The following is an 11,977-nucleotide window of genomic DNA, read 5'->3' on the forward strand; positions in this document are numbered from 1 at the left end:
ATCTGAAGCGGCCTTGTTCTGCCACTCCGGTAATGCAAGCACTAAGTGGTTCTGACAGCCCTGCTTTGCTGTCAGGGTTTTGTATTGACATTAACCTTTTCTAGTAATAGCAAAAATACATCGGAGCTTCTTCCCAGACTCAGATTTCCCATCACTTCCCTGGCTGCCTGTAGCACCACAGAGTGAAGGTCATGTTTGAGGCGTTAGCCGCTTCAGTGTAGTATTGAACTCTGGGGACAAACAGGATGAATGGCAAGTCCCGCTTGCCCTCTAAAACCTACCCTTATCCGCACGCTTAACAAAGATCTCCTTCCTCCAGCTCCACCTGCTCCCCCAGCAGCAGTGCGACAATACCAGCGTATCCAATGGTAAAAATGGATCTCTTGGGGGAGAACTCACACCCGTCTGCATGGTCAGACAGAAAGCCCTGCCCAGCTGTGTGCAGCCTCTCACCCCCCATCCAAAGGGGAGCTTTGGAGATGAACCGTGCAGGTGAAAACACAGCCACTTGTACAGTCAGGAACCTGAAAGGAGCTTTGCGTCCTAAGCAGAAAAAGAAAATCTCAAGCAGACGCTGAAAGAGAAAGGCTACCCATATAGAAAGTATTCATCAACGACCACAATGTTTTTCTATAGGTTTTCCATTTAAGGGAAAATCCTTCCCTTTCAGAAGTTCATTAGAAAGCACACTGGTATGTTGCAGGTGACATACCACAGGAGACAACCTCAGCATTTTTGAGAAACCCACTAGAGAAGCTGATATAGGAATGATGTTAAAATGTTTTGAAAAAGCAAGTAATTTAAAAATCAATTGCAACTTCTGTTTTACAAAGTCCTTTATTGCTAGTGAGGACTGTGCTTAGGCCTCTGATATATCTTGTTGTGATACCTAAAGTAGCAGCGTGCTATTTGGTTTTTATCATGCTATTTTGAGAGCAGCTCAATTGCAAGCCAGCATCAAATACAGTACATTGACTCGAAGTCAAGCCACGTTTTATGTAATACCAATGACACCTCTTACTCCTACAGCAATATAATCTAGTTCCTATTTGCATTTCCAGTGCAGATGAAAGAGAAGGCTATTTACTCACAACTCTTCCGTTGCTATTCCTGGTCTCTGTGCTGGAGCTCATTGCCACGGTTTGTTGCTATTAGTCTCAGTTACTCAACCTCTGAAAACACCCCTCCCTTCTTTTCAGGGAGGTACGATTTGAAGATCTGTATCTTTTGGCTTCACAGCTACTATTTATGGCTGTCAGTCAGACAACAGAAACTGAAGTCAAAATAACCAATGCTATCCTCCATAGCAGACCTGTTACTGTCACTTTTTCCTGACTTTTATTCAGCATAATCAAAATTTATTTTATTTCCCCTACTTACGTGTCTTATATAAACATCCTAAGCAGCCCTAGCACAGCTGCATCACAAACCAACATACTCTCCATCCCCTCCATAACCTTAGTCCCAACCCCACCAAATAAGAGCCTGTTAACTCTGGGAACTGCTCTGATTTCAGCCCTCCTGAGCCATACAAAGCCAAACAAAGCTGTCCTCACATAGATCCTCACTGCAGAGAAGGGACACTGTATTTTGCAACAACGGTTACACATGAAGCCAACCCTGGGGAAGTCACTGTTTCATCCTGCCCAGAGCTGCTAATGCACGTGTACTGGCTCCTCTCTGCCTTGCGGCATTTCCATTTCTTTGCATGTCTGTCAGATTCTTTCCACGTTGCTTTTCCTTTGCTGCGCGGTGTAGCAAGATGCCAGCTTTCTATTTTTTGCACTATGTGCGCTCTGGATCTAACATTATACTTAGAATGCTATCAAGTAGCCAAATGTGACACATTTTCAAGGTTGGCCTCAAGGTAGCTAATGCGGGGAGTAAGCCTTTCAATCACAATCAGATACCAATCAAACAAAAATAGATGAGGACTGACAGCAGGCTGGTGTTATTATACTGTCTATTTCCAGCTGGTTTAGTTCAGGATGTTTTTATCAAGTGAGTCTCTAGCTCACCTCACTAGTATGCAAGGAAGGCGGGAGGGGAAGTGGTTGTATAAAAAAGGAATAGTTTGTGATTTATAGCTGAAGGAAAACTAAGACAACGGTTTCCCTGATTTATTAGATGTAATTGTGCCTCTAGCATCATCATAAGACAAAGCAAATCCTAAAGATAAAATCAATCTGGGAGAGGAGTGGTGACCCACAGCTGCGAAGGCATCATTTCAAGATGCAGCTTTTCTCCCTCCCCTTGCATAAACATTACGTCAAAATTATTGTAAACCTGCAGCTACCCAAATGGCACTCATTGTATCCTCATGCACAGCACAAAGTTCACTATTGACTTCAAAGGAACAGAAAGATACTGAGAATTTTTACCTTTAGTTTGCCGTGCTGATATAGATCAGGGAGATTTGTAGACTTTGATCTTCCCTTATTTAATTAAAGTCAGATGGAGCCCAGTTGAAACGTGAAGTTTCAGCTTCAGCAGGGGACTCTATGGCCCAGCAGAGTTTTCACCAGTCTTTCATCTCCTCCGATCAAAGCTCCCTATCCTGACCCAGCTGATGTCAAATTATTCTGATCAGATCCTGGTGAAGAACCGTCTTTTTATTTGTGATGGGGGCTTCCTGTGAACATCACAAAGGCATCTCACATGGAGGAGCTACACTGTTGTTCACCATACAAGCTTCAAAATACATTTAAAAGAAAACAGACTTTGACTGCTCTACAATCCAGTAAGGATCACAGCCAGAACCCTTTAAATACAGGGAGAATGGCATACATCGTGGATCAAGGTCTAATATAGGTTCCAATCTTGCACTGACTTGTTGCTAATTTTTGCACCTGTAAGGAATCAAAACAGTGATTTTGAGTGTAGCTGGCCTGAGGATAAATGACAGGATAAATGAGAAGTTGTAGCTTCTCATTAAATAATTGGGCTCAGCTTTCATAAATTCATTGTTTCACCTGAACATGTTATAGATGATTCTAACACTGCCTGTTCTCCAAAATGTTATCTCTATGAGTTATGTCTTCTGTCCTGCTTGTTTGTCTCACTTTCATCAGAGAGAAATGTTGGTGTCACAGTGACAGAACTGTTGTAGCCCACAAAGCGTATCACCTGATTACAAAGCAATATTTACATCTCTAAAAAGAAACAACACCAACCCGTAGGTCCCATGCAAAGCCCTGAGTCCACAAAGAGCTCTGCAGGAATTGTCCCCTTTGGCTGCTTGTGCAAAGTTCCATTAATTCAGGGAGACTTGCGCATGCAAAGTTCCTCCTGGGCACACAAATAAAGTCTACGTCTCATGCGCAGTTCCCTCATTCTTCAGTAGAGATGCTCAACCCTACTACCGTGGCCCCCCAAAACCCACCAAATGTCATGGCTGTGGCCACCCATGGCTGAAAGACTACTCTTATGACCCAGACTGATATACCTTCCCACTTGAGAACTTGGTAGCATGGTCTCAGCAGGCTTGTAACAGCCTACAAGGGCCATGAAGACATGAGGTGGGAGAGACACTTGCATTGCAGTATTGACAAGCCAAACAACATTCAGGTGCCTCAGGAGCTCAGTTGTTCCAGTTAATTACCAGGGAAATTAGGAGCTCCTTACCACTGACCACATACAAAGTCAAGGCTCCTGTTGAAGGTATCAAAATTACCTGTCTGAAGTTAAGGGGTCTGAAGACCACTTGTTATTAGTAAGGGTCTGTGTTAATGCTGCTCTAACTAGTGGGATTTGGACCTAAGTTTGCTAATGATCTGACAACAGGTCCTTTCCTCCAGGGGCAGGATCTTAGAGTTTCCCCAAAGTAGATGTATCAGTGGTAGTTAAATGCCACCATCTACCTTTCGCTGATTAAACTATGTTTTTCTACATCTGATACAATTGTAAGAGTGCACCGTGCTGATCAGACGCACGCTTTGCACAAAATGTCACACACGTTTATTATTAGATTAAACTGCAGTAGGTTTAATTTTAGATCTTTCGATTCAAGTGGTGCAATGAAGATTAAATGTTAGGCATTATTAAAGATGCAGATGTGGTTGTATTGAATTATAAACCTCATTAAGTGCGATGTCCTAGACAGGCTTGTGAGATAAGCTACAAAGGACTTCCTTACTTCATTCTAAAGTTATTAAAATATTAGAAGGTAAATCTAATCATAAAAATATTATGATAGAATGAAACTGATACTTTAAAAACCTTATTACAAAAGACTATATTTCTTTCATGTATAATTACTTCCCTCTCAGTTTAGATTGCTGGATTGATATTAAAACGCAAGTATTTTTCCTCTTTTGAACACACATAAAAAGCAAATACAATGGAGCCAAATTTTGTCACTGCTTTCAGTGCCTGAGCCTTGAAAGGTCCTCCTCCTCATTGTTAGGCTTTTAGTTCTCATCAACATTAAAGTTATCCACCCATTATTATATCTGGTAGCAAGGCCATCCCCACTTGCATGGATGAGTGGTTGAGACACAGCTATCACAGGAAATATGTGACAGTATTTTGGAATGTCTGAGGTGGCTGAATTTAGAGAAGAGACCAACAGTGTGGAACAGGGCAGAGATTCATGAAAAAAATAAAGGCACACAAAGAGGATTCTTAGATCTTCTCATCAACTCCTTTAATGTCAGTCAATTGCTATAGCCTTCTCTTTTGTAGTAGAAGAGCAGGGGGTACACAGTGAAACTTGAAAGGGCAAAAGGAGAAAAGTTTCAAATTAATGAAACAATTTTTTTCTTTTAATTAAGCATATAATGAACTTGGGGGACTCATTGCTATGAGATATGGAGGTTCCCTATCATCCTACTTCAAAAGATTCCCTATCAGCATGGATAATAAGAATTTCACCATGTCATTGGTGAGGACAAATGATCTATAAGAAATAAAAACATTGCTGGTCCAGACCATGAGCCAACCGGTGACTGACAGGTGGGGAGAAAACTCTCCCGTAGGAATTCCATAATTGCACAGCCTAGCGCTTCCCTCACAAGGGTTTTGCTCTGGGTCTTACTATCAAGACCAAGATGTTGCTCTGACCCAGCAGGACAATTGCAGCTCTTTCACCCCATGGGCAGGTACAAACCATTTCACAACACATCAGGACTTTCATAGATTTTGTCAAAACCCGCTGGAAAGCCGTATCCAAGTTCTGGAGAATTTCTCACTACTTCTGCTAAGCGTTCCCCTATTGCAAGGAAAGGCTGAGCTATGCTAAAGCCATTGACCGATTCTTAGGTTTTGCAGATGGGCAGCTTCTCCCTTCCAATTTAAAGGACATAAACTGTTTGTCCTAGCCTGGACCACCTCTAAAAAAAGCCCATAAAATCCTTCAGTTCAAGATCCACGTTTCCTAAACAGGGCTTTCTTCTATTTCCCCATTAAGCTGTGGCAACTCTTTGGCTGCACTAGATAAAGGCCATTCTAATACACCGCAAATGCAGAGATAGCAACACTACTTCTCATTTGCTAAATGACTGTATTTGTAAAGTAATGTAAGAATTTAAGAGCATTTTCTATAGGTGCATTATGTCAACTGAATGAATTAAGTGACCACAATGGACTTGATCCATGATAAGATATTTGAATTTGCTTGTTTGCAAGACTTGCTAGATCAGATAACCTGATTTGTCTCTCAGCATACAGAGCAGGTCTCTTTTCAGATAAAGCTGGGAAAAAAGTACCAATTGATTTGATTGCATTATAATCTACATTAGATGTTCCTTTTGGGATTCTTGTAAAAGCTGGCATTGATTTATAGCTATCTGTCATTGACTTGAGGCACTTGATGTCAAAAATGGCAAGATAAAAAAGCTTGTTTTACAAATAAATCTTTAAGAGCAGAGCTACAGCAATGGTTTTTGTAAAGTAGGCAATCACATTCTAGTGTGTTAGAGTTTGAATATTGCAGCCGTTATGAGAATTTGAAAATAAAACATGAAGATACCTCACTGCCACTAGGAAAGGAATTGAGGAACTGGGAAAGCAAGACTTCTAGCAGAATATCCAAATCTTTTATTAAATTTTTCCAGTAGTGAGTTACAAATTCTCCTGCTTCCTTTTAGCTGTTTTTCTGTGTGACAGGCTAAACGTTTTTAGGAACAAGGAGTTTCTCCTATACTTAAACCAAACTGTATTTAGCACTAATTTTTTTTACAAGGCAGAATAAAACAACAGGATTTAAAGGGAAATATTAGATTACTTGTGAGGGTTTCTGAGAAACAGCACGGTTGGATATTTTTATCTTCATTTCCTTGTCTTTTGCAATTTTAATTTGAGAAAATGCATACACTGTGAAATGTTCAGTTAAATATTTCATTGTTAGTGCATGCTGCAGAAAGCAAAAAAAAAAGATATTAATACTCTAAAGATCAGTTCTTATGTATTTGTTTTGGTGGGTAATTTGTTAGTGTAAACTGAAAAAAAAAAATCAAGATTCCTACTGAGAGCAGACACTCTGGAAGAAGGCAAAAAGTAATAAAGCACTATAATGAATTCAGATGCTGCAGGCAGAACTACTAAATAAAATACACAAATGGGGGAGCCAGGACTATTGCCTTTTCTTCTGCTCTATAAACGTAGGTCTGCAGAACTTAGATTGCTTCCGTAGCTGGAAGTAATAGCAGCTCCTATATCCTCGTTGAGCAAAACCAGTTATGACAACATGATCTCTCACACAGCCTGTACTTTTTAGCACATGGACAATTGTAAGATGACTCACCACACTTTTAATTGCAGCTTTGATCATTAAATCTTTTTTGAATTACTGAAGATTCTATTTCTGCTTTTCAGTTACAAAACCCACCAGAAAAGGATTTGAGGTTTCAGGTTAGAAAGTTCAGCTTTTCTTTTAAAATCCCAGCCTCATTCAATGAGCATCCCAGAAGTGCTGCAAACACCAAGACAAAGCATAAGACAGACCATACCAGACCAACCTCCTTAGCCTTTAGCATCCTATGTTGGCATCCACCTCTTTATCTTGTCTGCCATTTCCAGGCCAGAATTTTCGTTGCTTTGGTAACCTACCAAAACACTGACATTCTCATTGTAGTTGGCCTGCTTCTGACACTAATCACTCTTTTCGGATCAATCAGATGCTGTTGATATTTTTCAGTGAGACGTTATATTCAATAGTCAAGGAAGGCACCACTAGATGGCTCAAGGGACTAGTAGCCTGCTTCTGCTTCACAGAGGTCTCTAGACAGGGCACTTGGTGGTGTGCCCCAGGAAGCGTGGTCCTGCAAACCCAGCCTCCCTGGGCCACGGAGGAGCCGTTCAGGCAGCAGAAGGCAGGACCCAGCTTTGCCCTGTTTGGGGCAGCTGTCCAGCAGCGAGGTCCCTGTGGCACCACGCATGACACCTCTCCCCAAACAAAACCAGCTTCCCCCGAGTCGTTCCCCATGCCTCATGAAGCAAAAGGGCAGATTTTGCCTAATAAAGGTCCTGCCCTGTTCTGACAGAGTCCCATTTCTGTGCGATGCATCAGCAGTCAACAGAGGAAAAGGATGATCCCTCACTGGCACATGTAGTTTTCTCAGAAATGCTCATTCTGGCTTTTTTCCCTTGCATAGCCACATGAATCCCAAAGCAGCTTGTCAGTGACTTTTAATTCAAGCTGCTGATTAACACAGTTGGTAGTCATAATCACCAAATGTTTCCTCGCTGATGTAAATCCCTTCCCCGATGGAAACCCAGGACCTTGCCACAGCCCAGCTTGTGAGGACAGTTCCTCTGTGCACACCATGTGCAAAGAATGAATTTAGGCATTAGCTTAATGGACTTTTAAGTCTCTCTGGTCATCGGCCCCAGAGAGGTGCATCAAACTGGCTGCTTCTAATAGTTAATTTGTTCCACAATTGTAGAGGGAATTTTTCTCTTTAACAAGCTCTTTAGTGGGACCATTTCTCCCCTAACCAACATCAGATCTTTTTGACTTCCGCAGAGTCACTTTAGATTTACATTGATACAAGGGAGGTAAAACTCAGCTCCTTATTATACAGCTGAGCTTGTCTGCTCAGGGAAGTGCAAAGAAAGAGCAAGGGAACTATAAGAGGAAATGACAAATAATGTCAGTAAAAGCAGCAAAAGAATCACAATTCTTATCCAAGTGTGCTACAAAATTTCTCCCAAAACAATTCCACTATTGTACAGTCTTTTCCTACAACAGCACTTATTTCATCTACTCCCACTCTTTGACAACCCTCAGGTGGGCACAGTCTTGCTCAAGTCATTTTCTCATGGGGGAGGGTAGGAATTGTAGCATTTTTAGTATTTCCACAGGTTTCACACATATTGATAAGCTACAGAGACCTGGTCAGCTTTAGCTGAAACGCAGCAGTACAGTAGCCAATTTATCTGGGATATTTAGAAATGAAAAATGGGTCAGTCCACTTATTAACAAAAACCTTCTAGCTGCCAAGAGAGCTTTCAGGCAGCCAAGGACTCATTGGTAGGAGTTTCCACAAATCTTGTTTTTGTCAGACTTCTTACAATAGGGCAACATAATCAGGTGAAATTAAAATGGCCCGTGTTAGACAGTCAGCAAAAAAGAGGGCCCAGCCTTCAATTAGTGCCACCACTAACAAGCCATGTGAAAGATAACATAATGGATCTTGGCTGATTTCCTGCCAAGTTTTTCAGACCTCACTTTGCTTTTTTGACTTTACACGCAGTATCATATTTAGCAGGACTAATGAGCCTGCATTCCTCTAATGGGCCCACCCCAGCATGTGAGTTCTTTTTTTTTTTTTCTTTTGTTGATGATCTCCCTTCCTTGAGAAATCAATGTTTTGAAAAAGACAAAGAATAAGGTCTTTACAGCATTATTGTTCCAAGGTCTCCGCTCTACCCTCACTTTTAGAGCACGCAAATCGTTTTTGCCTAGCAATTTCAGAGGAAATTCACAAAAAACTTCAGTCTGCAGGATTGCAAATGTTTCTGCTCCTGCTGCAAGGGTCCAGAGCAGCTCAAATTGTTACACTTAATTGGGGAAACTGATGGAAGGAAACAGAGAAACAGAAGAGAAATAAAAGCAAAAGATCAGCAGAATTCATACAAGAAACTCGCGCTCTGCTTTCTAAAGAAAAGGGTATGAGTAAAAGCCATCCTTCACCAGCGAGGCATTCTCAGCATCACCTGAGAGCGCTCTGCTGGAGAGATGATGGGTTATAACAAATCTTCCCTGAGACCAAAGATAATGGCAGCTCCATATCCCCGAGACCTGGAACAAATGCAGCATGTGGAATTGGGGGTGCTGAAAGCAATGAGCCTTTCAGCCCTCTGTGTTTGGGGCATTTCCGCTGGTAAGTCTTTCAGGACAATTTTGGTGGCACCAGGGGGTCACCCTTAGCAGCACAGTTCATTAGAAAGCAGCCACCATCACTCAAATGTAGCTGAAAGTTCCTCCCCAAGGGCACAGAAAAGGCCAAGATACTCAGTGCCTTCTTCATCTAGGTCATTACTGGTAAGACCAACCTTCAGCAGTCCCCAGTCCCTGAGACCAGTGGGAGTCTGAAGCAAGGCAAACCTACTTTGGTGGAAGGGACACCTGGATTCAGGTTAGGGAACATTTAAATAAAGTGGACATACACAAATCCATGACAGCTGATCATAAGGTGCTGAGGGAGCTGGCTGATGTCATCGCAAGCCCATTCTTGATTGTCTTTGTAAGGTCGTGGTGGTCAGGAGAGGTTCCTGTAGACTAGAAGAAAGCAAATGTCACTCCTGTCTTCAAGACGGACAAGGAGGAGGATCCAGAAAACTACAGGCTGGTTGGCCCCACCTCAATCCCTGGGAAGGATTTCCATCACCTGAGAAGGTGATGGTTTCCAGCATTTTTTGCTCCATTTCCAAACATCTGAAAGACAAGACGGTGATCGGGAGTAGTCAGTATGGGTTTATAGGGGAGTAGTCCTGACACTCCTCCTTCTCAGAGACCCCAGGGGCATGTTTTAAGTGTCCGATAGCCCTTGGCAACATGAAGAATTTAGTAGAGACAAGTAATCAACAGCAAGAGGAAGAGAGCTTCACTTTTGAACTTCACAAGAATCAACAAAGATAATGACTGCTACAGTTTTCTTAAGACATTAGTATTAATAAAATTCATTCTGAAAAGGCCAAGACTTTAAGTGCTAAGCAGATGATGAGCTCCAATTGCAGCAATTACTGATTGACTATGTAATGTGCCCTGGTTTTTGCTAACGTTGTCCTTGTCCTCTTCTCCCCCTCCTTTGTCCCTTCTCCAACCGTTAGCTAAGTCACTTTAGGCAATGGACTGTGGAGTGAGACTTCACGCGTGAGGTGTTTTGTTTGCTGATCACAGTTTCCCAAATTCCATCCTTCCAGTGATTTTTTTTTTCCCCCCCTTGTTGATTTTATGGGGGTATGTATAGGGTCTCTACCCTCTATCCAGCTGTCTCTTTTCACAAAGCCTGTAGGGACACAATTATCATGAGCGCTTTTTATGCCTTTGTGAAGTAAAACCATCCAACAGGTTCTGATACATAGATCATCATAAGGTCATGCCAGTTTTATGTAAAAAATAAATCTCGGAAAGGAAAAATGCAGGCAAGAAAGGAAAATCCCCAGGTACACGCTCGATCTACTAAATCACGTGGTCTCAATAGATTCCTAATGCTCATTTAAGTGTTGAACCTTGCTGCATGCTGCCTGGGCGGGGTGTTCCCATTAATAGTAGCATGGAAATATGCTGAAACGTGTGAAGTTTCAAGTGCAGAAAGTTTCTTGCTAACTTCACTGAGTTTGAGAAATTACCAGAATGTAGGTTTCATTAAGAGTTGCTTTTTTATGCATCTGACAGAGAGAAATTGCAGCCAGTGGTGTCTTTGCTGAAAAGACTCCATTAGATTGCCATTAGTTGCTAATAATATATCATAATTATTTTTATAGGGTTAAGCTTGTCTCTTTCCTCATCCACCTGCCTTGCAGAGATAACCTCTAAGAATACCCTGAAGGACTGTCAGACTCCAACTCAAAAGCTTTTTCCTAGCTAAATTTTCTAAACAATCCATTACCTATAAAGGATTGGTGAGAATACAGAAATATGGCCCTTTCTCTCTCCAATTTACATTCTCATATAACTCCACTCAATGTCTAGTCAGACTCTGGAATAATTTGATTTTTCTTCCATTATTACTATGCAAAGATATTCCGTATGTTAGTGCAATATCCATTCATTCTTCAGAACACATCTCATTTGCCGTTAGCTACACAAACACTTGACTGTACTTAAAGAATCGCTAGTCACAGTTGTGTCACATATCTCATTTAAAATATCCATTTTATTTAGTGTGTGGGGCATGGTTTTCAAAAAGATTGAGCCTTAGTAGTGCACATTTCTACTAAAAAATGAAGAATAAACTCACTGCTAAGATGTATGCTTGTGTATGCGCATGTGTTGTTGGAAATATTAAATGTTGATACTTTGTTTTCTTCTTATAAGCTTTGCCTGGAAGTGAAGCTTATCAGTGAATCTGTCAGGTCTAGTGGCAGCATCTGCTGGCTGACCTTTATGCAAGCATGTTAGATGATTTTTAATTGTAGAGTTGAGCACCACTGCTGTATAAATATGAACAGCAGAGCAGCTGACTTGATTAAGTCTCGCCAAGAGGCTTGCTTTTTTCCTCTGCTTAAAACCCTGCTTCTGTAGGCTGATTCCTGCTATGCATTGGACTTCTCTAAGGCTGGAACTAGCTCCAACGGCCTGAGGAGAAGGAGCAGGCAAATGGTCTATCCCTAGAAATAGACATGGGTGACTAGACCTGGAAACACTGATGAGGTGCTACAGCTTAGACCTGAGCTTGAGAGGAACCCACATCCATGAACCTTCCAGCAGTGAGAGTCCAGCACAGCAGGCCCATTGCCATTTTGAGAGCAGAACCAGTTCAGGTCAGAATAACTAGCTATGCTGCTTGCGTATGAAGGTCAATGACTTTTT

Source organism: Aptenodytes patagonicus, chromosome 5 (assembly GCF_965638725.1).
Source record: "Aptenodytes patagonicus chromosome 5, bAptPat1.pri.cur, whole genome shotgun sequence".
Lineage (NCBI taxonomy): Eukaryota > Metazoa > Chordata > Aves > Sphenisciformes > Spheniscidae > Aptenodytes > Aptenodytes patagonicus.